The sequence below is a fragment of the Pezoporus flaviventris genome, unplaced genomic scaffold (genome assembly GCF_033815535.1).
Source record: "Pezoporus flaviventris isolate CSIRO_AGI_PZ_B2104156 unplaced genomic scaffold, CSIRO_AGI_Pfla_v1 ptg000013l, whole genome shotgun sequence".
Taxonomy (NCBI): domain Eukaryota; kingdom Metazoa; phylum Chordata; class Aves; order Psittaciformes; family Psittacidae; genus Pezoporus; species Pezoporus flaviventris.
In genome coordinates this window covers 28,629,829-28,654,647 of record NW_026892561.1, presented here as the reverse complement: position 1 = coordinate 28,654,647, position 24,819 = coordinate 28,629,829, and the positions used below count along the sequence as shown (strand labels likewise).

The 24,819-nt window shown below is 40.1% G+C and overlaps 1 protein-coding gene across 6 annotated transcripts in view; it reads left to right on the top strand.

The window, feature by feature from the left end:
- Positions 1 to 24,819, top strand: part of NAALADL2 (N-acetylated alpha-linked acidic dipeptidase like 2) — a 494,729-nt gene that overhangs the window by 18,112 nt on the left and 451,798 nt on the right. For 5 of the 6 annotated variants that reach the window (XM_061452509.1, XM_061452508.1, XM_061452510.1 and 2 more), the window contains exon 2: positions 12,025 to 12,083. The exons of the other annotated variant lie outside the window; for it this stretch is intronic. The gene's annotated coding sequence lies outside the window, so the exon portion shown is untranslated. The remainder of the gene's footprint in view (positions 1 to 12,024; positions 12,084 to 24,819) is intronic. 6 annotated transcript variants of the gene reach the window in all.

The following is a 24,819-nucleotide window of genomic DNA, read 5'->3' as shown; positions in this document are numbered from 1 at the left end:
TATGAAAATCATTAGTGGACTGTAACAACACTTAATTTCCTCCAGTGCAGTCTACACAGTCATTTTAATGTTACAGAGTGAACCTTGCTACAACATTTGCAAAGCATTGGCACACAGTCACGTATTTAAAACAGACCATTCTTCAACAAATAAAATGTGTTGTTGGTTTGCGGAAACTCGTGCTCCTAGCTTGCATTGCAGGGTTTGCAGGGGAAAACCCTCTGATCTGTTGTTTTGATGTGGTTCTGTGGTCCTTTTAATGAAGGATATGCAACATCCTGATATGCTGAAGCATACACAGTGATTCTAGGGAGATTTTGTGGTCTATTGGTTCGAAAATCTTGTCTGTAGGTAATTGTTTTTCAGCCACTGAGTTGTTGCTGTGCATAAAAGAGTGCAGTGCTTCTGCCTGGCATAGAAAGTGAAGAGCACTTCTTACTGAGAGATTGATGGAGTATCCTATTTGTAGCTGCCCTGTTTTCTAACCAAATAGGTCTTCTCTGTCATTAAAATGATAAAAATAGTCAAGCAGCTCCATTCAAGGACTCTTTGAAAGCATTCTTTTTTATTCCTGTACTTGAGGGCTTTGTAAGCTAGGGCTGTTCTTTGTTGAGATGGCTGGAAGTGTTGCTAGAGTGCTTTTCCAGAACAAGAGGATTAACTTGAAAAAGGTGTTACTGGCCATTAGTAATGATCACTGTGTTCAGAAACCTGGGTTGAAGTCTTGGCCTCTAGAACCAAGTCTTCTGGGCATTTGCTCAGTAGGAATTGGAGCTGAATTCCTGCTGTATTTCCCATCCTCCTGTGGAAGTTCACTGTTGGATCACTCATGTCCTGTCTGGCTTCTGAGATCTGACAAAATCGCATCTTGAACTGTTAGATTTTTCTCACTGTCATGCAATGCATCATATTGAGTTAGTTCAGTAGCCTTAATCTAGCACTTGCTCAATGAAACTGTGAATGTATCAATCAATACTTATTTCAGTGAGTGCAAAGCAAAATAAAAATTCTTTTGATAACTGCTGTCCATTTTGTTATCTCTTTTTTAATCACAGAACTGTCTCTTAAAGTTTGCACACTTCTTTAAACTTTGTAGCCTGTCTGCTTTCATATACATCGGGCTGATGCCAACAGCTCTATCCTCTCCCGAACAAGGCTACTTCCATCTGTTGCATTAGGTTAATCTGCTGCATTCCTCCAGTAGAAGGAAGCTGGATCTTTCCTGACATATCCAGGCAGCTGTGGCAGGCAGACCTCTGGACCTAGGAGCAAAAATTTAAGGGGATATGAGACTTCAAACTTGATACTTTATTGCTGTGTTAGTTTTATTCCTCAAAAGTAATATTGCTTTAGGATATTTGCAATGCAGGCAAAGCAGTGACACTTTAGTATTGCCATTCTCTAGCATCGCTTAGTCTTACCATCTAGTGTTATGTGATGTCTAATATCCAGACTCTGACAGCGTGTGCTCTGTCTCAGGCCACACAAAGCAGCAGCTGTTGGGTTATGTTCACGTATGAAGTGAAATTTCTCCACTGAACTATGTGATATTTTCCCTGTTTATAGTATGGCTGCTGTCTGTTTATGCAGGAAAGTGTGTACCTATGCGTAATATTTCTAAGTATGTATGGTCTCATATATACACCCTTTCTACCATTTTTATGGCACTGTAAAGGAGTCCTAGTCAAGATTAAATTCCTCTCCTTTTCTGTAAAACATACCTCTAGTGAAATTTCTCTGGTAATGGTTTTCTTTTAATGTTGCAAATATTAACAGAGAAACATACAGGTAAGCAGAAAGAACAAAGCATGGAGAAGATAAATACCTGTGCATGCCTCGGCATGAGTTTTTCTTCATCCCTTGCAGGACAGAACTGGACTAGTCCCATTCTACTGTTTATGTCAGCAGTGTTGTTTCAGATGCTTTATTCTGCTCCTCCTACATGGGATTGAAATGAGAGAACACAACTTCTTGTGCTTATATACATATGACCATCTATATGGATGCTTAGTACTTTGTGGATGGAGGAGACAGCATCTGTAGCTTATAACCAGTCATAAAATTGCAGATCTTTGCCAGCTAAGAGGGGGTGCAGCAGGCTGTACTCTAAATCAGGCCATTTTTGGTTGCTGTTGTGAAAAGGTAGAGCTTGATTCTCCTCTTTGCCTTTCAGGGAGCTTAATGCTTTTGGGCTGTCTTCAGACAAATGTTGGTAATAGGTTCTATAAAGGGAACTTTTGTGCAATGATTGATTTAGCAAAGAAATTGGATGTAGCAAAAGTGGACTTTACCAAGAAAAAGGTAAGGTTAAAGGTAAGGTTTTTTTTTTAAGCCAGTCAGAGTAGATTAAGGCCACTGAGCACAAATTAACACTTTGTTCAAGAGTAACAAAGCTGCACTTTTTTTCCTGCAGAAATCTAGAACACAAGCATCAATTGAGAAACACTTATTTTAAAGCCTCTCTCGTGGCAGGTATTTCTGTGTGAGGGTTCTTGACTTGTATTGTGTGAGAGATCCAAATTGTTCATTTTAATTGACCCTTTGACCTTAAAATGAATGTAAATGTTTGCAGGCTGTTGTTTTTTTTTTTTGTTTTGTTTTCTTCTGAAAACATTGTTTTAAGGCAGCTTGCCCTTTGATTGTACTTCTGTTTTTTCTGGTAGGCCTGCTGTTTTCAGAAGCTGATAGTGAAATGATGGGAGAGATTTAAAATAGATTTCCTTTTTGAAGCTTCTGTACTTCAGATTATTAAAGTGTGCAAAAGGAGTTCCCTGACCCATTACAAAATAATTCTTCTGCCAGCAGAAGACACAAGGCATTCTGGTGACACTTGTAGTACTTACAGAATAATTACCCTGGTAGTTAATTTTCGTATTGTTAGAAATCATATTTGCGTGTTATATTTAATTGAAAAAGGCATACTTTGCTCTGTGCACATCTGGAAATACTCCTTGGGTTTAACTTGAGAGCAAATGTATATTTACCTCATAGATAAGCAAACATTTAGCCATCTGAAAGGAGAATGCATTTTAATATCACTTGCATGTGATGCTACATCCCTATAGAACTGCATCTTTCCAAGTTACAGCAAGTCGAAGTAGTAGTGGATATTGAATACTTAGGTGTTTATCCAACATACCAGATTCCAATGGATGTGAAGTTTTGAATTGTGCCAGAAACCAGTTCGTGGTCAGGTTTTGGCGTCTGTGTCCTCAGATTCATTCGCTGATGTTGCCTCTCTTCAGTTAAATTACTTTTGTACCAGGTGAAGTTCTAGCTCAGTACTAGAAAAAGAAAATATGTCTCACAACTTTGAACAGTTGCCCTTTACTTAGGTTTTGCTATTCTTCACCCTGAAATTACCGAACATACCCATTCCTTTGGCAAAGAGATGGTTGAACTTTTCATATGTAACTGAAGACACCTGGTTAACGAAGTGCCAAAGCCTGAAGTAGGATGGACACATCTGTGGAGGATGAAGAATAAAGATAATGGGGTGGTACGTTGGCACAGAATGAAAAATCAGATTCATTAGTAAAGTTAAAAAAAACAACCACCCAACAACAAAGTTCAGATAGTGATGAACTAGAATAAGCACAGCTTTTCCTGTGGTGAACATGGGCATTTTAAAAGGTCTTTTGAATAGACCTCAGCTTGTATTTTGAGGTTAAATTACCCCATTGAAAACAATTTGTGTGCTTTCTGGATATGTAGTTTAGTCCGGCTGTCTTGGAAAGAAGCCTGGGACAAACATGTACATTTTCTTTGTTTCACAAGTGCGGAGAAAAGGACTGTGGTCATTCTACCAAATGGGAAGGAACTACCTAAAGCATGTTGTTAATACTAGATTTTTCTGCACTTTATTTACCCTGTAATGTTATTGAGGTTAATGATTATTATTTTTAAACTTAAACTCAAGAGCTAAAAATACTGTCCAGAGTGTGCAACAATTGTTAAATTAGCAGTTATAAATATGCAGTGAGCTTAAGTTGAAATCAGACTGGGTGTGGAAGAATTCTTAGCATATGGAAATCAGTATTACCATGTGAAATCAGTGTTACCATGTGACCTCATTTTTTCCCATTATGTTATCGTCTAAAAGCCTTCTGCTTAACAGCTCTGTATAGTGATTTACATTTCAGATAGCTCCAGGTACTTGTTTTGTACACTTCTGAATCCTTCTGCTGTGCCTTGTCATCAGATAGATAAAATGCTGCCCTCTCTGAGCACTGTGTGAGGCTACACCAGTTTAACTTGTGGTATGGCTACAACTGGAGTGAAGGTTTTGTTGTATGAGCAGAACTGGGGACTGGAGTGAAACTCCAGTTTGTACATCCAGTGGGTAGTCACTGGATAGGAGCTCATTTTGATTGTTACCAAGCTGGGCGGTAATTGTTCAGCAAGTAGAAGCTGCTGAACTAGCCAGTCTTCCTAAGGTGTTAGTATATGTCTTTTTAGGGACTAAATTCTAAAAAAAGAAATCTTCTTCCAGTAATATATGCTACTTTTTATTTATTTATTTATTTTTATTGTGTGTTCAGAATAAAAAAATGTGTGACCTTGGTTAAAAAAAAGGAAAAAACGTACATGATCAAATTTCACCACATAAAAGTACATTTTAAAGTTTAATAAAAATCCTTTCTGGCAGATTAAGACTTGTGCCTTTCTCCTACCTTTTAAACACACTCTACATGATGCTTAAGCTTTCAAGTCAAAGTTACGAGGTGCTTTTGTCAGGCTTGAGTCTGAGAATGAGACCCAAACCAGGACAATAACAAAATGACACAAAGATTGACTTCACTGTGCTTGCTGGATGAAGTGTAAACTGCTGAAATATAAATCCTATATCCTGGGATTTCACTGCCTGCTGGAACTAATCTCATTAACTTAAAACCACCTGAGGCTTAAAAGAGATATACACTGCCATGAGAAATTATATTTATCTCATCCTAGGGGGGAAATCCTTTCCCTCCCCCAGTTTACCTTGCTTTTGACTTTGTCAGTCTTGAATTACCAGGTCATTTCTCCCTCATGGGAAAGTTGTCATAGCTCTCAGCAATGCAGTTACTGTACTGAAGTTCTCTGCTGTATGAATGCTGAGATCACTGTTCAAGGTTTTTCTTCTTAAATAATTTCCTAAAGAAAACAAAGACTGGAAAAATAACAGGTTAGCAGTTTACTTAAAGTTCCCTTAGAGTTACAGGAAGAGAATCTAGAATTAAAGACATGGCATAAGGAAACAGCTTATTGAAAATATTTAGGTGTTTATTGCTGTTGTAAACTAGATACTGAGTTTTCTTCAACCAGTGCAGTTTTAAGAGATTGGTTGCTTCTGATAACTGGTAATTGGATGCAGGAATTTTGATTGCAAGGTTGCAGTTTTAAATCCAGTGAATGTTTCCACTGAGAGCTGTGTAGTTGTGTGGTTGATGGCTGCAATCCCATTTGAATGGAGACTCCATCCCAAATCTACATTCAATATTGAAGTCTAGGCAGTGGAAATATTCTCTTTGATGTGGAATGATTTTGGGTGAGGCCTTATCTGATAGTCCTGTTGGACTTTGCAACAAGGCAAAATGACCTTATTCAAGTGTCTTTTAAGGTTTGTCTACCTAGGAAAAAAAGAAAAGTCAATTTTGAGTTACCCATTAAACAGTCCAAACATAGAAGGATATTATGAAAAGTGATATTAAAACTGAGCTAGCTTTCAAAACCAAAAGTGAAGGCCAGTATGCAGAAAGCCTGAGTCAGCGAAAGCTTTTCACAGTAAGCCCTGGCTCTTGGCGTATTGCTTCCAGAAGGGAGCCTGGAGTACATTTGTATTGTGGAGGTGAAAGTTCCTTACAGTGAAATGGAGATACCAGTTTCTATGGTTTAGAGAAAAGACCGTTGAGCAAAACTACACGTGATTTCTGCAAAATCCAGTTCAGCTCTAATGATGGTTTGTGGATTTGAAAGATGAGTCTGTCAAAATTCAACGCTAATAGTGCCTTATTAGCCCTAGATCACTGTTCTAATGACTAGCCATTTAAAATGTCCTCTGTTGATAGAAGTTGCTTTGCAACACTCTTGTCCATCAGTATGGAAGACAAGATGAAGAAAATGTTTTATGTTTTCAGAGTGCGCTTATTCCCTGTTACTACAAGCAGAAGTGGTGTGTGCTTCAGACCATTTGATATAACAGGTATGCTATATCAGTGCTGGACCCTATTTCTCCTGTGAAAATCATGGAGTTTGGACAGCAGTAGTCTCATTGCAGGCCACATGAGCATGTGCAGAGGATGTTTCCCAGTATGGAAAACAAGATAAGTTTACACATTTCCAGCACCCAGAGGGGCTTGTTTGTCTCCTAATTTACCCTCAAAGCCACCCTGTTGTTTCAAGGAGGTTAGTATAGGTTAGTCTAAATTTGACTGAGCCATTATGATGGTGAAATTCAGTGCTTGAGGTTATGATCAGAATTTGCGAAGAACAGATAGGATGAAGGTTGGGTTCGGGAGGGACAGTAGGATGATTTTTTGTTTGGAAGGGTATTACTTATTTCAGTTTGTGTACAATTAATGCTTGATTTAGCAGCGTCTAGTAACAGATGGATGTGAGCTCTTTTCAGGGTTAAAGGAAGAACAGCTATGGGGGACATTACTGTGGGGATCTGTTACAGACCGCCTGATAAAGAAGACTCTGTGGATGAAGCGCTGTATAAATAGATGGGAACAGCCTCATGCTCTCAGACCTTTGTCCTCATGGGGGACTTCAACCACCCTGGTATCTGTTGGAATGACGGTATGGCCAGGCAAAAGCAATCCAGGAGGTTCCTTGATTGTGTGGAAGACAACTTCCTTCTGCAAGTAATAGAGGAGCCAACAAGGAGAAGTGCCATGCTTGACCTCGTTCTCACCAACAGGGAAGGGTTTGTTGGAAATGTGACACTTCAGGGCAGCCTTGGCTGTAGCGATAATGAGATGGTCGAGTTCGAGATCCTCAGGACAGTGAGAAGAGCGTGCAGCAAGCTCACTGCCCTGGACTTCAAGAGAGCAGGCTTTGGCCTCTTCAGGAACCTGCTTAATAAGGTTCCATGGGATATAGCCCTAGAGGACAGGGGCCCCAAGACTCTTGGTTGATATTCAAGGATCACCTGCTACAAGCTCAGGAGTGTTGCATCCCAACTAGAAGGAAGTGCAGCAGGAGGGCCAGGAGACCTCCTTGGATGGATAAGGAGCTCCTGAGGAAAATTCAAAAGAAAAAAGAGGCTTATGAGAGGTGGAAGCAAGGACCGTGAGCCTGGGAAGAATAGAGGGATGTTGTCTGGGAAGCTATGGATCAGGTTAGGAAAGCTAAGGCCCAGTTAGAATGAAACATGGCTAGGGATGTGAAAGATAACAGGAAGGGATTCCATAGGTGCATTGCAAATAAAAGACAGCTAAGGCCCACAGTAGGAGAGGATCTGATTTGAGACCATCTTAAGAACCTGAAAGTGCATAAGTCCGTGGGTCCTGATGAAATCCGTCTGCAGGTCCTGAAGGAGCTGACGAAGTTGCTGAGCCACTGTCCATCATATTTGAAAAATCATGGCAGTCAGGTGAAGTTCATGATGACTGGAAAAAGGGAAATATAATCTCCATTTGCAAGAAGGGGAAAACGGATGACCCAGGGAATTACAGACCAGTCAGTCTCACCTCTGTGCCTGCCAAAATCTTGGAGCAGATTCTCCTGGAAGGCATACTAAGGAATGTGAAAGACAGCAAGGTGCTTGGTGACAGCCAGCATGGCTTCACTAAGGGGAAATCCTGCCTGACCAATTTGGTGGCCTTCTATGATGGGGCTACAGAACTGATGGACAGGGGTAGAGCAGTTGATGTCATCTACCTGGACTTGTGTAAAGCGTTCGACACTGTCCCACACGACATCCTTGTCTCTAAATTGAAGAGACATCAATTTGATGGATGGACCACTTGGTGAATAAAGAACTGGCTGGATGGCTGCACACAAAGAGTTGTGGTCAGTGGCTCAGTGTGTGGCTGGAGACCAGTAATGAGTGGTGTCCCTCAGGAATTGGTGTTGGGACCACTCTTGTTTAACATCTTCATCGCTGACATGGACAGTGGGATTGAGTGAGCCCTCAGCAAGTTTGCCGATGACACCAAGCTGTGTGGTTCGGTTGATAGGCTGGAGGGAAGGAATGCCATCCAGAGGGCCGTGACACGCTTGTGAGGTGGGCCAATGCCAACCTCATGAAGTTTAACCATGCCAAGTGCAAGGTCCTACACCTGGGTCGAAGCGATCCCAGGCAGAGCTACAGTTTGGGCAAAGAAGAGATTCAGAGCAGCCCTGCGGAGAAGGATTTGGGAGTGTTGGTTGATGAGAAAATGAACATGAGCTGGCAGTGTGTGCTTGCAGCCCAGAAAGCCAACCGTATCCTGGGCTGCATCAAAAGGAGAGTGACCAGCAGGTCGAAGGAGGTGATCCTGCCCCTTTATTCTGCTCTTGTGAGACCTCACCTGGAGTATTGTGTGCAGTTCTGGTGTCCTCAACATAAAAAGCACATGGAACTCTTGGAACAAGTCCAGAGGAGGACCACGAGGATGATCAGGGGACTGGAGCACCTCCTGTATGAAGATAGGCTGAGGAAGTTGGGACTGTTCAGCCTGGAGAAGAGAAGGCTGTGTGGAGACCTCATAGCAGCCTTCCAGTATCTGAAGGGGGGGCCTATAGGGATGCTGGAGAGGGACTCTTCATTAGAGATTGTAGTGATAGGACAAGTGGTAATGGGTTAAAACTTAAACAGGGGATGTTTAGACTGGATGTAAGGAGGAAATTTTTTCCTGTTAGGGTGGTGAGGCACTGGAATAGGTTGCCCAGGGAGGTTGTGAATGTTCCATCCCTGGTGGTGTTCAAGGCCAGGTTGGATGAAGCCTTGGGTGACATGGCTTAGTATGAAGTGTCCCTGTCCATGGCAGGGGTGTTGGAACTATATGATCTTAAGGTCCTAATAGCTCAGGTCTGTTTGTCGTACAGATAACCAGGAGTGTTGTGCTTATGTGTTGTTATTTGTTCAGAAGTCTGAATTCTTTGATAAATGGTACAACAGTTTATTGGGTGAACTTTAATTTTGTATTCAAGGCAGTTATTTTCTGAAATTAAGGTTGAAAAATCAAGAACAAAATGCATTAAGTTCTCCAGTGTTTTTATGGACTGCAGTGTTCCCTGGTATGTAACTGTCTTTGAACGTTCAGGTCATCTAGTCTGTTGATGTGAATGCCTCATTAAAGGTATTCCATGGACTACACTGAAATGCAGATGAGGAAATGGTTCGGTGCATTCAATGTGACTGGGTAAGAAGCCCATGTAACTTACCTGGCCTTTATAGTGCTAATTATGTGTTGTGATCTCGTCTAGATGTAAGTGATCTTGGCCAAGTGGCTGTTTTAATTCAATTGAGCATCGAATAAATCAGTGAAGGTATAAAGGATTATGCGTATTGTGTTTCTAAAAGAAGCAACATGCTTGCTGGACTCTAATGCCACAGTCCTTTTCAGTCCTGCCTAAATAAGTACAGCATATTCTAGTTCAGTGATGGACAGGCTGTTAATTCTTAAACTAGCTAAGGAATAGGAACCAAACACCTTGAATGATTTATGGGTTTTCTTCGTAAGCTTGTTTCTGTTTTGTAACCTTTAAAATGTGGGTTTTATGAGTGGTATCATTAAAATTTATGCTCCCTTTAGTATGTGATGTTAGCCATTATTGCTCAGCTGTGACTCCAGATCACCTGTCTGAATTATAAAACAGCCTTCCTTGGAGCTAAATAGTATTTTTTTTTTCCTTGCTAGAGGAAATGCATGTGGACTTCATTATTTTTCATTGGTGCTCCCATACTGGAGCAGAGGTCAGAATCTGGCCTTTTCTGCTTTCTGTCCAAATAAGAAAACGTTGCCATGAGGTACTGTGTATTTCTAAGAATGAAATATGAAGGGTCTTTTATCTCAGAGATTTGGTACCAGTCAGAAGAAACTGACAGAATTTGTTTTGAAGTGTACTATATTTTTTTTGTTAACTTAGATTGGAATGCTCAGTATGTGATTTAATGTTGTGCTAGGCTTTGTTAGGCTAATTTTAAAATGTTTCCATAAAAAGTGAATCATCGGTAAGAGATGTTTCTTTTGCCATGGTTTGTCATACTATAAAAAGTTGTGAGCTTTTTTGAAGGAAATAAATCAAGACATTTTTTCTAATACCCGATCTAAACCTCCCCTTCACACCTTGAGGCCCTTTCCTCTTGTCCTGTGTCGTGGTTTAAACCCAGTCAGGAAACTCGTTCACTCACTCTCCCCCCCCCCCCCCCCCCCCCCCCCCCCTTGCCCTCCCCCTACTCCCGGAGGGAGGGAGAGGAGAATCAAAAGAATGCAACTCCCACGGGTTGAGATAAGAACAGTTTAGTAACTAAGGTATAACACAAATCACTACTACTACCACCAATGATAATAATGATAAAGGAAATAACAAGGGAAGAGAATACAACACCTCAGCACCAGCTGACCGATAACTCGCCCCCCCCAACCCAACCAAGCGCCGACCGATACCTCCTCCATCCCCACAGTCCCAGCCCTTCCGGGTGACTCCCAGTTACCTCCTGGGCATGACGTGCTGTGGTATGGAATACCTCTTTGGTCAGTTTGGGTCAGGTGTCCTGTCTCTGCTTCCTCCCAGCTTCCCCTCCTCCCTAGCAGAGCATGAGGCTCACAAAGTCCTTGGCCAAACCAAAACATCATTGTTATCAGCTCTGTTCCCAGGCTGAAAGTTAAAACGCTGCACTGCACCAGCTACCAAGAAGGAGAAACATGACTGCTACTGCTGAACCCAGGACATCCTCTTACTTGGGAGAAGAGACCACCCCCTGCCTTGCTACAGACTCCTTTCAGGTAGTTGTAGCGAGGAATAAGGTCTCCCCTCAGCCTCCTTTTCTCCAGGCTAAACAACCCCAGTTCCCTCAGCCGTTCTTCTTAAGGCTTGGGCTCCAGACCCTTCATCAGCTTCGTTGCTCAGAAAAGTTGGGATTGCATGCAAAGAGCTAGGATTCGAGGTGGTCTTGCTTGCTTTTTTTTTGTTTGTTTTTTTTTTTGTTGTTGTTTTCCTTTCCCCTCACTCCCACCACAAATCTGACTGTTGTAATAACAAAAGTTTTAATGATGTTAACAGAGGATAAAATACTAATTTCAGTGCAGCCTGAGGCTACCATGATATATTCAGTACTGTTATCTGGTTCAGTTGAAAGATATGTGATATATTACTAGAAAATAAATTTAAACAACAACAAAGTGTTATTGTTGGAAAACTTGAGAATAAAATGGACCACGTTGGAGGTATTTCAGAATAAGCGCACTCAGGCATTAGATCCTCCTCCAGTGGAATCTTTCTGAAATATTTGGTATCATGCTGCATGTTGTTACAGTTTGTAAAATTACCTGTCTGCTTCCTAGAGTAGGAAGGGATGCTCTGTGGGCTTGTGCTTTTTCCTATTATGAGTTAAGGTCTGTGCTGAGAGTCTTTTCCTCCCCTCATCACACACTGCAGCTAGACTTTGATTAAAGTAATAGTATCAAGTCGAAGTTTAATTTGCTCTATGCTACTTATACATATTTAAAATTGTGGTGGGCTCCATAAATGTCAGATAGCGAAGAAGATAGAAAGAAGAGCTGTGATGCTGATTAGAGGAGGCTAAGTAGAGTTTTTCATAGGGTTAATGCTTTTCAAATTGGAGGATGTAAGATTGAAAGTGAAGGGCATACTCCTTGTTGAGGGAAAGTGGTAGAGTGGTCCTAATGCAGAATCTCATTAAAGCAACTGTCATGATTCCTCTATTTTACCATCACCTCCCCTATTCTGTAAGAGTCAACTGTCGTTTTGAGTGAGCATACTGCCAAAGAGGCATTTACAAATAAATGAAAAATGTCACAATTGATTTTGCTCCTTTCAGAGTACTCTATGTCAGCTTTGTCACAAACCCTTTGTTATTCTCTTTTTCAGATCTGTTGTCTGGACATTGGAAATAGCTTTGGTTGTGGGCTTCTTCCTGTTGACCCAGGGTAAGTTCCCCGAATTATGATTTTTTGTTAACATTTGTGCAACAGTAAAATATGATTGACTTTTCCGTGCTTATAAAGGATTAAAATGCTAGAAACTCTTACCAATTATCTGATGAATGTGTATCAAAGCTGCATAACACGGTCCACACTGGAGAATGCAACTAACATAACAGATTTATTCCTTACTTTCTTCCACAGAAGTATTTGTGAATTATGGTAATTACTTCGCTGGTGTTGCATGTGGCGGTAGTAGCCACATAAAATATATATAGCTGTGTGGTTTTGTTTGTTTCTGTAGAATATATGCTTCTAAATTGATAGTGTTATTTTCTTCAATATTTATAATTTCTCAGTCTCTTTCAATGTATGCTATATGGTTATTATAGAGCATATTGCTGCTTGTTAACATATGGAAAGGTAAGCTGTTTTTCTTATGTATTTGCTGGCTGGGTAAATGGGCCTAATGGGCTATATCAGTAAACCACTTTTAGTGCTAAAGTGTTAGCATAAGAATGGGTATCTGTATATGTCATTATAAGAAATACTTGAGATAGCTGAGATACAGAAAAATATCTCAACTACTATCACTTCTAAGAAAAAAAAAAGTCTTAGTTATTTCTCCTTGAACTTCAGTTTTGCGATAGCAATCAAAAATACCTGGAGTGTTAGAATAAATCTGCTGTGAAAGAAACTTCATTAACTTGTATGGAAATGCCCATGATCCTTTAAATAGGAGTTAGAGGTTTTTAGTGACAGACCTAGTGCTACACTTGAGTAGTTTTTGTCTTTTTTGCATTTTATGTGATGGCCAGGAAGTGTAACCTTCATATAGTAATAGGACAAGTGTTTACCATTTTCCACTATGTTAAAAAAATAAATTTGCACTATATAGAAGTATTTTGTGATGTTTTGCGTCAGTATTTCTGAAGGGATTCTTCAACAATGATTCAACACACATTTTACAATCTGGCAAACAGCATGAAGTCTGTTTCAGTGCACGTTATTTTTTTCATAGTGTATTTTAAAAAGTTGCTTCATTTTATCGTTATTGCTAATAAGATTTTGAGAGAAAGATAAGAACTGAAGAAAAACACAGTGGTGTCATTTCTGTACTTTGGAAACTCCCAGGAAACCCAGGAATGAGTTGGACTTTGAGGGAAAACAAGAACAGTTTACGGTGTCACCTGCCCTGTATACAGGTTTCTATTTCTCTTTCATCTGGGGTTATAATGTACCTGGATTAGCTTTACTCCTACTGCAGCAGAAATGTCTTTGCATTAGTGTATGCTTATTTATTAGCTGTTTGAGCGTTTTCAGTGTTACACACAAAGCCAGCTTTTACAGTTCTAGTATACCTGTGTCTTAAAACTAGATGCGTTAGTTGTTTTTTTTTTAGGAGTTTTAAAATTAATATCTAAAATATCTGTTAACTTTCCTGAAAGTCTTGAATTTTTATTTTTATTCTTTTAACTAGAAATCATAACTTGTTATTTCTATACTATAGTACACAATTTGTACTTTGGACTCTCTCTCTTGTTTACATGTTAGTACAAACTTTGGGCCAAAGCTTTCGAAGGCAGTCCCTAATACTGAGTTATCAGCAGTGAGCTGCCCAGCCTTGCTTTACTTCTGTTTGTATTAGAAAAAAATCTGAGATGCGAATCTAGTACAGAGACAGAAGATGAGTTCTGGCAGTGTAAAAACTGATAATATAATTTCAGTGACTAAACCAAACAGTTCAGGGTTGTTATATTTGTGTAATTATTATTGTTACTGTAAATAAAGAGTAAAGAAAGGAAGGAAAACCTAGATGAAAATGAAGTAGAGCTCAACACTCTCAGCTGTATGCACCCCCAAAGCTCCACTGCCCATTTGATTTCATTAGTACAGTTCCTCATTGCCGTGGCTGAACAAGTTGGTTTTAGGTGATTTGATACCCAGAAAGGAATAATGAGGTAAAATGTGGTTTACTTGTTGTTGTGGCATGGTAGTCAAGGTTGAACCACTTAATTTTAGGGGTTTGGACAGGGCAAAGAAAATGGCTAATTGCTTGCTTAATTTATCATTCTTCCACATTTGCTTCTAGTTGTAACGAGTTAATGATGGTCAGAGAGATTAACCATCAGAAATCCCCCGAACTGTACAGGAAAATACCATGAAGTAGCTTAATGGTGAAATACTTTAATTGCTGCTTAATCAGCAGGGCAAGGGCAGGGAAGGAAGTTCATATGCTGACCCCTGGGTTCCAAAAGAGTCTTTAGTCAAAACAGTGACTCCAAATGCAGGTAGTATGTTCATCTATGCGTAGTATATGTGAGTGTGGAGGGAAGTGTCTTTGACTACATTTCCTCAAGTCCTTATTTTAGCAAGAGCATCTTGGGAATATTTCCAAAGCTCAAAACATCAGCGGAACCTAATGCATTTTATTTTTTTCCCTATGAAATGGTAGTGTTTGTGTAAGTAACAAATAATGATAATTGTTATTGTTCCCGAGTAAATATGCCTACATATAGATTTACATTAGTCTTAAGAAAGTCAATGAATTGCCATTGAGTTAATAGTATTGGCTCTATTTGATAAGCAAGTCCTTGGGCTTCTTTGAAAATTATAGCTATAGTTAATGATAGTTGAACACCTATGAGTTAGGGGTTTTCCCTTATTTTCCACTGTCTTGAGGAAGAATTCAGTTCAATATTCTTGAATTAGTTACAGAGACATGATTAAGTTTTTTAACATTTGTATAAACTTGACTTGCATGCAGGAGGTAGATTGTGATAACCTGTGCTATACTAAAATGACACATAAGTAGAGAATGTTTTCATCAGCTGAAAATTTTGTTGTTTAAAGTTGATCATCTTTAGAGGTGCCATCAAATAATAGACCATAACATAATCCTTCTCTATTGCATATTAATTCCATAGAGGGATGAATTAATCTTTTCTGATTGCAATAGTGTATGACTGAGCATGGAAATACTATAGAACTATAAAATGACCTGTAACACAAAGTCTAGTTTTTCTAGGCTAGCGTATTTATTTTATAAAACTTTCTAAATGGCTCATATTTCTAGTGATTTTTGTGTGAAACAAACAGGAAGTGAAAGTATTGGTTTTAAAATTAAAAGTTGGCATGGAATGATGTGTACTTTGCCTTAAAGAAACTGTGAGCTGACAGAGTTGTTCCCCTGCTCACAGCAGAAATTCTGAAACCAATGATTACATTATTTTGTTGTCTTTTTATTGAGCCCATATAGGGTGTCCTTCTGGTTGCATTATGAAGTGTATCACACTTGAAAGGTTCTTTCCAGCCTCGAAGACTTGTGTGTTTGTGCTGTGTTTCAGTTTATACTTAGCATTTTAATTAATTTGGGCATTAATCCTTCCTTAATTAATATTTTCATCAGCAGTGGTGGAAGTTGTTAACAAGGCCCTTGCCTGTTACGTCCTGATATAAAGCCGTTTCCTTTAAGAATAAACTAGACCTTGAGGTGTAGTTAGCGATGGCAGAGGCTTTGGGAATGTGCAACAAAAGATCAGAAGTCTAAGGAAACACTGAAATTAAGCTCAGCCTTGACTACCTTGATCAGGTTGATACTTCTGTGTTCTTGTAGGAGGTTGCATGCCTTAGCACGAAGAAGGGCAGTAGTGGCTCCATACATGTGAATTAGAACGAATGACTCATTTGTGTGACACTATAGTCAGCCTTTGGTTGCAGGCAAGGTAGCATAATCGCTATTTGATTAATTGATAAATTAGTCTAGAGTACTGTGCAGAATGAATTTTCAAAGCAGCCAAGGTATATGACCATTATTTCTCACATGAATATTGGAAAATTAAAGAAAATATGGAAGCTTAAATAGATCCTTCTGACCCTGCTGTTGTTCAGGGAAGAAGTGTAGTATTTAGCATCCCATGGTCTTCTCAGTATACTTTATTCTTTAAAACTGTGCTCTTCCAGATGTACTATATCTAAGTTCAAAAGTGAGTATTTCCTATGTCTTAAGACCTACAAAGGAGATAATCATCTAGGGAGAGTTTTGACATTTGTTTTAATGGAAGGAGGATCAAGCATGAATGCTGGGTTAGCGTGACATTTAAAATTGGTTAGCAGTACTGATCAGTGAATCGAACTATTGAAGCTGCTAAGATTCTCCTTTTTGTAATGTATTCTCAGTTCTGTGTATTTTTCTGTTTTTTTTTTTTAATTATTATGTATTCAAATTTAAAATTTTATTTGGAAGAATATAGCTATACCTGTATGAATAAACCATCCTTATCCTATTGATGTTGATAACCAAGCTCTGATGGATTTCAGTAGCATTATGAATCTGTCTGCTGGAGATGCAGTTTATATGCATAGATGCAGTACTGCTCAAAGCAAAATATTTCACAGTCCTAATATGAACACTTTCAGTGCTCTAAGGCATCTCAGTGATTATGGAAAAGAGCTTGTCTCCACCAAGAGAAATATTTTGCAATGGTTTTATTTTCAGAAAAGCTAAAGCCATAATCAAGAAATGATGACCCAATTTTTGATTAAAAAATCAAATCACCCAGCTTCCCTCCCCCAGCAAAACACCTGCCCAGCAAATAAATAATATTCTAATTAAATTACCGGAGGTTTCAGCTTCAAGAAGGAGAATATCTAATAAATGAGGCTTGCAGAAAATGAAACTTAAAAGCCTGAGATCTCAATTAATTGTTTAAAGACAGGATGGAGGGACTGGAAGGTAGACAGGCCCAACTTTTTGGGAAGCTTCTCTTTCATGGTTAAGTATTCCTGTTGTTTTGACCTCTGCTTCCCCAAGTCCACCTGTTTCTATCAAAATCAACTATGCCTGTTGTCTTCTTAAAAAACTGCACTGGTTGTAACTGACTTTGCTACTGCAGACCTTATGGATTTCTTTTGAGTTCACTGTGTAACATTTACTATGAGCTTTGTATTAGCAGTTACTTTTACAAAGTATGACTTTTTCAGTTAAGTAGGATCTTTCATCCTAGACAGTACTATCAGTATTTTAGTCGACAGCTGTATGATGAATATCTTTCAGAAAAGGATAGATTGTATTTCAGAAATACAGTTTTATGAGCTCAGTTTACTTCATCTTAAATACAGTTTTATTGGTGCATCACTTCAGAATATTTCCTTTAAAACGTAAGATGACGTTTCTCCGCATGCTCCCATGTATGAAGTACTGTACAGAAAAACCTAAATTCACTTTTTTTTTCCTTTGCGTCCTTCCCTTTATGGCGAAGGTAATAAACACCTTCTATTCCTTTTTGGGTCTCCTAAAACTTCTTCACTCCATTTTCTTTGCTTTTCTATGTCTGTTCTCGCATCTTAAGAGGGAGAGAACTGATGGATAAACACAGAAAAATCCACCTACTAGACACATTTTGCGATGTGAGTAGAAATAAAGGAAGGGGTTGGGGCAGAACTAAAGTGATTATCAAAGACTGAGAAAATGACGGAGGACATGGTCCATGGCGTTTTAGTTTTGAACAGTTTGGTGGTTCTGCAGTGTTTGTAAGAATACATTTGCAATAAAAAGAGAGAGCACCTTGTTTTGTAGCTTTTACAGTGATACTAGTTCCTTCAGCTAAAAGGGAAAAGCTTGCTACCTTTCTTTTTCCTGGTGTTTTTAATTCATGTTTTTCCTATACCTTAAGATCAGCTGAAGCTTGACAAATGCAGGTGTTCTTACAACTTGTCTTCAAGCTGTACTTCAGATTTTACTCTCACCTCCCTTTGCAATAAGAAATACCTGTTCAAATGTTGTAGTTTCTTTATGATAGGCATTTCAGATACCTACTGCTGAATAAATAAAACTGCCTTCCTAGCTTAAGGAGGCTGAGATGTTTTTTCATTTATTTCTCAAAATCTGTTGCAGTACAGAATGTAGTTGGTTGTCATAGTAAAGAAGATGGCCTGGCATTGAAATGAGAACATAATTAAAATTATTTTTACTTTTCTCAGGACTTGGAACAAACTGTTACTTAAACCTTTTCTTAGTGGTATTACACCTAACAAGCTCTCTTGAGAGAGATGGTGGCAAAGCAGCTAAGCTATCAACAAAAATGCGGAATGGCAGCATTCCCTGGGGTTTGCTTAAGTTTGAAAGTAGATAGGAACTGTGAAGAAATATAGTGCAGTCTGGTAAGGAAGCTGCAGCGTAACTCCAGTGGTCTCAGACACAGTAATGTACCAGTATAAAAATCTCATATTAACCTGGAATATAGGTAACATCATAAAACATTTTAAAGTTGCTTAGCTTACTTTTGTCCTTGATGCATCATCTTCAGTGTGTTGTGATGTTGAGATCAGTTTATGCTGTAAACTCTTTAGAATGGAATCCCAGGATTTTTTACCTGCTGTGGAAAAGACCTTGTGAACATTTTCTGGGCTGCCTGTGTTAGATTTTGACATGCTAAATGTAAAATCACCACTGAACTAAAACAGCAGTCAAATAGGGTTATGTTCTTGGCCTTGATTTCATGGCAGGTTAAGGTTCGCAAAGCCACTGAAGCCACTTGCGGTCTTGAGGTTTTTATTCCTTGCCCACATGAACGTATGTGCATACATGATGGAGTCCTAACACTGGTCTTCTAGGATTTGAAGGAAGTGGAGGGGACACAGCAGTTCTTGGGTGTTTCAAGTGATTCCTATTATTTTTGCTTGTTAATCTGTGTGGTATTTATTACAATCCTTTCTCAGAATTTGTGAATGCCTTCTACTACAAACAATTCTGGCTTGTCAGAAAAGGTGTACCTACAATATTGCTTGAAACACCTCTGTGATTCAGGGACCCGTGCTGGGTAGCATCTTCTGGGTCAGTCTGTATGTATGTATATATGCAAGAACGTGATGCTGCCAGGTTGCTTTGCTGTGTTAGATATTAAATTACCAGATATACCTTTTTAAAATAGTGTGTTATGGGCTTGGCTCAAGAAATAAAAGGCAAAGGGTGACAAAGCTGTCTTCACAGGCTCTATTACCTCATAATTGAAGATGGAATTTCATAATATTTGTTTAAAAAAATAGAAAAAAAATCCTAATGTTAATGAAACATATTTAACATCTGAGTAAAGCACAGAATGAAGAGTATTAGTGTAGAGATTGTGATGCATGCAAGTTCCAGTCAGTCTAAATTTGTCAAAACTTAAGTCATATTGAAGACATTAAGGTACCTCATTATTAGCCAAGCACATGAAGGAAATGGTGACTGAGTGCAACAAGGGGCTCAGATAACTTAAATTTAAAAATGTTGCCTCTTCTGGCAGTCAAGGTTTGTGCATTTAGCATGAGCTCGGGAGCAGACAGTGAGCAGGCATGCTGTGCTCAGTTTCTGCCTTCTTCCTGGCCAGATCAATCTTTGTCAGCGATGTGGTGGGATTGAGTAGACCCTCAGCAAGTTTGCTGACGACACCAATCTGTGTGGTGCAGTCCACACACTGGGGGAAGGGATGCCCTTCAGAGGTAGGAGTAGGTATCGGTCGGTACTTGGTCGGGCTGGGGGGCAAGTTATCAGTCTGCTGGTGCTGAGGTGTTGTATTCTCTTCCCTTGTTATTTCCTTTATCATTATTATCATTGGTAGTAGCAGTAGTGATTTATGTTATACCTTAGTTACTCACTGTTCTTATCTCAACCTGTGGGAGTTGCATTCTTTTGATTCTCCTCTCTGTCCCTCTGGGAGTAGGGAGAGGGAAAGAAGCGGGGGAGTGAGTGAATGAGTTGCCTGGCTGGATTTAAACCATGACACTGGGTTGGTGCAATCCCAGACACAAATAGAGGCTGTGTGGAGAACTTGTTGAGAACAGCCCTGAGGAGAAAGACCTGGGGGTGTTGGCTGGGGAGAAGCTCAACATGACCTGGCAGTGTGTGCTTGTGGCCCAGAAAGCTGACTGTATCTTTGGTTGAATCTAAAGGAGAGTGTTCAGCAGGTCGAGGAAGGTGATTATACCCTACTACTCTTCTCTTGTGAGACCTCACCTACAGTACTGCATCCAGCTCTGAGGCCCCTGACAGAAGAGGGATGTGGAACTATTGGAGCAAGTCCAGAAGATGGCCACGAGAGTGCTCAAAGGGCTGGAGCATCTGTCCTATAGAGACAGGCTGAGGCAGTTGGGCTGGTTCAGTCTGCAGAGAAGAAGGCTGTGTGGAGACCTTAGAGCAGCCTTCCAGTATCTGAAGGGGCCTGCAAGGATCTGGAGAGGTACTTTTTTACAAGGGCGTGTAGTGACAGGACATGGGGGATTGGCTTTAAACTGACAGAGGATAGATTTAGATTAGACATGCAAAAGAAATTCACTGTGAGGGTGGTTAGACACTGGAACAGGTTTCCCATAGAAGCTGTGGCTTCCCCATCCCTGAAAGTGTTCAAGGCCAGGTTGGATGGGGCTTTGAGAGAACTGGTCTAGTGAAAAGTGTCCCTGCCTGTGGCAAGGGGGTTGGAACTGTATGGTCTTTAAGTTCTTTCCAACCCAAACCATTCTGTTATCCTAATAAAAACTTTTAGCTTTACAGGTATATTTTTTCTTAGGGCTGTTGGTTCTTCTTTTGTAGTGTCTCCTGTTCAAAAAGAAGTAAACTGGAATCAGTAGTCTCATTGGCTTTAAATGAGAGCAGACTGTTGAAGAGAGCTCTATTCAGCAATCCAGGCAGGCATCGTTAACTAGGAACTCCCAAGCTGGAACCTAAATTGACAGCTTCTATGTTGCACCCAAATGTAGAAACTACCCTGATGTGAAATAAAGGAAATGCAGGTCAGATTTTGTGTGGTACCTTTTAATTCCTTTTCTAAAAGAAAGCTAGTAAAAAAAAAATTGTTGTCTTCCTCTTTTGTAAGGAAGAATGGTGGCTGAATGAAGATGAAACAATTAACAGCTCCTAGAAATATGGATGGCTTTACTAATGTGTGTATATAGGTATACACAGGTGTATTTTTCATGTACCTATGGGTAGAAATCCCTTTTCTGTTTCTGTGAAGGTCAGTCTGGAATAATCTATTTAGGAAAGAAATGATCTAATTCCAGTATTACGTACTGAAACAATGAAGCTTTATAGTCCATTGGTTTTGTATGTAAGACTCCTGTGACAATATAATTTTCATGACTGTATAAAAATGTCATTAATGTGTTTAGTAACTACTCTTCTATGATCCATTAATTATAATAGATGGAATTGTCTATGAACAGAACTTATATCCTGAATTCTAAAAGACTAACTTTATTTGCCATAAGTGTGTAATCCTTAGGTTCTGGTCTTAAACTATCTTATTTGCTAATGTAAAAAACCTGGTGTCTTAAAAAATAGTATCAGCAAAATCCTATATATGTTTAGTTTAATAGATCTTATTTCGGAACAGCTCCTTTTGTTGCTGCTATATTGCATTAGTGGTTTGCATTCAAACAAATCAGTGTAAATTTATATGAAATGATCTGCCTCATCCTGCAACAGCAGGGAATTACTATGATACTACTTTAAATCTTCTCTTATTTACAGAGTAGGTGTTTACCTCTAATGAGTTTATTTCTAACTTGGATCAGTATAACAAAAAGATCAGGTCCCTAAGCAGGTTCTCTTTGTAAAGAAATAGGTATATTAATTTTAGTATTGCTTCTGCTCAGTCATGGTAGTTAAACTGCAAGATCTTTTCTCCAGCCTTAAGTCTGCACATGGGTGGGAGAGAAACCAGGACCAACCCTTGCCCCAGTTTCAGAGAGGACAGTACAGCAAAAATAAATAGATGATATAGCTGCATGTGCATTATGGTTGTAATGCCTGTAGTGTTTTGATACTGCTATCTAAAGCAGGCTTAACATTTTAAAATGATAACTTTTCCTGTCTATGTGTGAGTTTCTGAATTTGTATTTTGTGGAAAACCACCCTTGTATCCTTGGTTGCCTCTTTCTTCCTGTTGTTGGTTCTTTCCATGACAAAATGCTTTAGACCTGTCTGTGCTGTGGCACAGTAGAAAATGGGAAAGAGTTAGTTTTATTCTTCACTCAACTTCCCTTTTACACAGACCTCCACGTGAGGACACAGGCAGAAGTTTCTGATACATGTCACTTTTGATGTTGCATTTCGTTAATCTTAGGGGAATAAATGGATATTATAATTTGTGGTAATTTGCATTAGAATTGAGTTCATTTGCAGTTGATTTCTAAATTTGGTTTGGTTTGATTTTTTGTTATTTGTTTTACAGTTTGAGTGAAGCTTGAAAGGACGCATCACAATAGATGGTGCATGGAAAATATTAGCAGAAAAGTGAAATTTGTATTGAAGCTTTTGTGACTTTGAAGTTCAAACTGTTACTTTATAGTATCTCCTTTATCTTAAATATTTCAAATTAAAATGTTGGTTTGCATCTGTCTCCAAACTCCAGATAGCAAAAGCTACTTGTGGTGTTATTACTGCTGTGAATGTTAACTAACTTATAATTTAACTTCTAGTTTAACAAGAATTGCACAATTTATCTGAATAAAACTGTTGTATTATTTGGTATTGCTTTCCATGACCACCCAGTCCAGTGACAAAATGCTTATTGATTTTACAAGCTCAGGAGTGTTGCATCCCAACTAGAAGGAAGGGCAGCAGGAGGGCCAGGAGACTTCCTTGGATGGATAAGGAGCTCCTGAGGAAAATTCAGATGGAAAAAGAGGCTTATGAGAGGTGGAAGCAAGGACAGGCAGCCTTGGAAGAGTACAGGGGTGTTGTCCGGGAAGCTAGGGATCACACTGGGAAAGCTAAGGCCCAGTTAGAATTAAACTTGGCTAGGGATATTAAGGATAACAGGAAGGGATTCTACAGGTACATCGCAAATAAAAAACAGACTAGGGAGAACATAGGCCCCCTCAGGAAGGTCTCGGGAGAACTGGCTACACAAGATTTGGAGAAGGCTGAGGTTCTGAATGACTTCTTTGCCTCAGTCTTCACTGGCAAAGGCTCTGACCAAGTCTTGGAAGGCGGATGCAGGGACTGTGAGAATGAAGACCTTGTGCCCACTGTAGGAGAGGATCTGGTTTGAGACCATCTTAAAAATCTGAATGTGCACAAGTCCATGGGACCTGATTAAATCCATCCATGGGTCCTGAAGGAGCTGGCAAATGAAGTTGCTGAGCCGCTGGCCATCACATTTGTCAGGTGATGTTCCCGACAACTGGAAAAAGGGAAATATAACCCCCATTTTCAAGAAGGGGAAAATGGATGACCCGGGGAATTACAGACCAGTCAGTCTCACCTCTGTGCCTGGCAAAATCTTGGAGCAGATTCCCCTGGAAGGCATGCTAAGGCACATGAAAAACAACAAGGTGCTTGGTGACAGCCAGCATGGCTTCACTAAGGGGAAATCCTGCCTGACCAATTTGGTGGCCTTCTATGATGGGGCTACAGAACTGATGGACAGGGGTAGGGCAGATGATGTCATCTACCTGGACTTGTGCAAAGCATTTGACACTGTCCCACACGACATCCTTGTCTCTAAACTGAAGAGTCATCAATTTGATGGATGGACCACTCGGTGGATAAAGAACTGGCTGGATGGCTGCACACAAAGAGTTGTGGTCAATGGCTCAATGTCTGGCTGGAGACCAGTAATGAGTGGTGTCCCTCAGGGATCGGTGTTGGGACCGGTCTTGTTTAACATCTTCGTTGCTGACGTGGACAGTGGGATTGAGTGCGCCCTCAGCAAGTTTGCCGATGACACCAAGCTGTGTGGTTCGGTTGATACGCTGGAGGGAAGGAATGCCATCCAGAGGGCCGTGACACGCTTGTGAGGTGGGCCAATGCCAACCTCATGAAGTTTAACGATGCCAAGTGCAAGGTCCTACACCTGGGTCAGAGCAATCCCAGGCAGAGCTACAGATTGGGCAGAGAAGAGATTCAGAGCAGCCCTGCGGAGAAGGACTTGGGAGTGTTGGTTGATGAGAAAGTGAACATGAGCCGGCTTCAGTGTGCACTTGCAGCTCGGAAAGCCAACCGTATCCTGGGCTGCATCAAAAGGAGAGTGACCAGCAGGTTGAAGGAGGTGATCCTGCCCCTCTACTCTGCTCTTGTGAGACCTCACCTGGAGTATTGTGTGCAGTTCTGGTGTCCTCAACATAAGGACATGGAGCTGTTGGAACAAGTCCAGAGGAGGGCCACGAGGATGATCAGGGGACTGGAGCACCTCCCGTATGAAGATAGGCTGGTAAAGTTGGGACTGTTCAGCCTGGAGAAGAGAAGGCTGCGTGGAGACCTCATAGCAGCCTTCCAGTATCTGAAGGGGGCCTATAGGGATGCTGGAGAGGGACTCTTCATTAGAGATTGTAGTGATAGGACAAGGGGTAACGGGTTAACTTAAACAGAGGAAGTTTAGATTGGATTTAAGGAAGAAATTCTTTCCTGTTAGGGTGGTGAGGCACTGGACTGGGTTTGCCCAGGGAGGTTGTGAATGCTCCATCCCTGGTGGTGTTCAAGGCCAGGTTGGACGAGGGCTTGGGTGATATGCTTTAGTGTGAGGTGTCCCTGCCCATGGCAGGGGGGTTGGAACTAGATGATGTTAAGGTCCTCTCCAACCCTAACTATTCTATGATTCTATGAGAGATACACTTAGTTGGCCTGTAGTAAACCATGTGAGTCTGTAGGTACTGTGTTGTAGAAAGCTGGCTTGATGTTCAGTGCACTGCACGACTGAAAAATAAGGTTTTCTTTAAGGCACCTTAGATTCACACACTTTATTCTGCTAACTGCTTATTT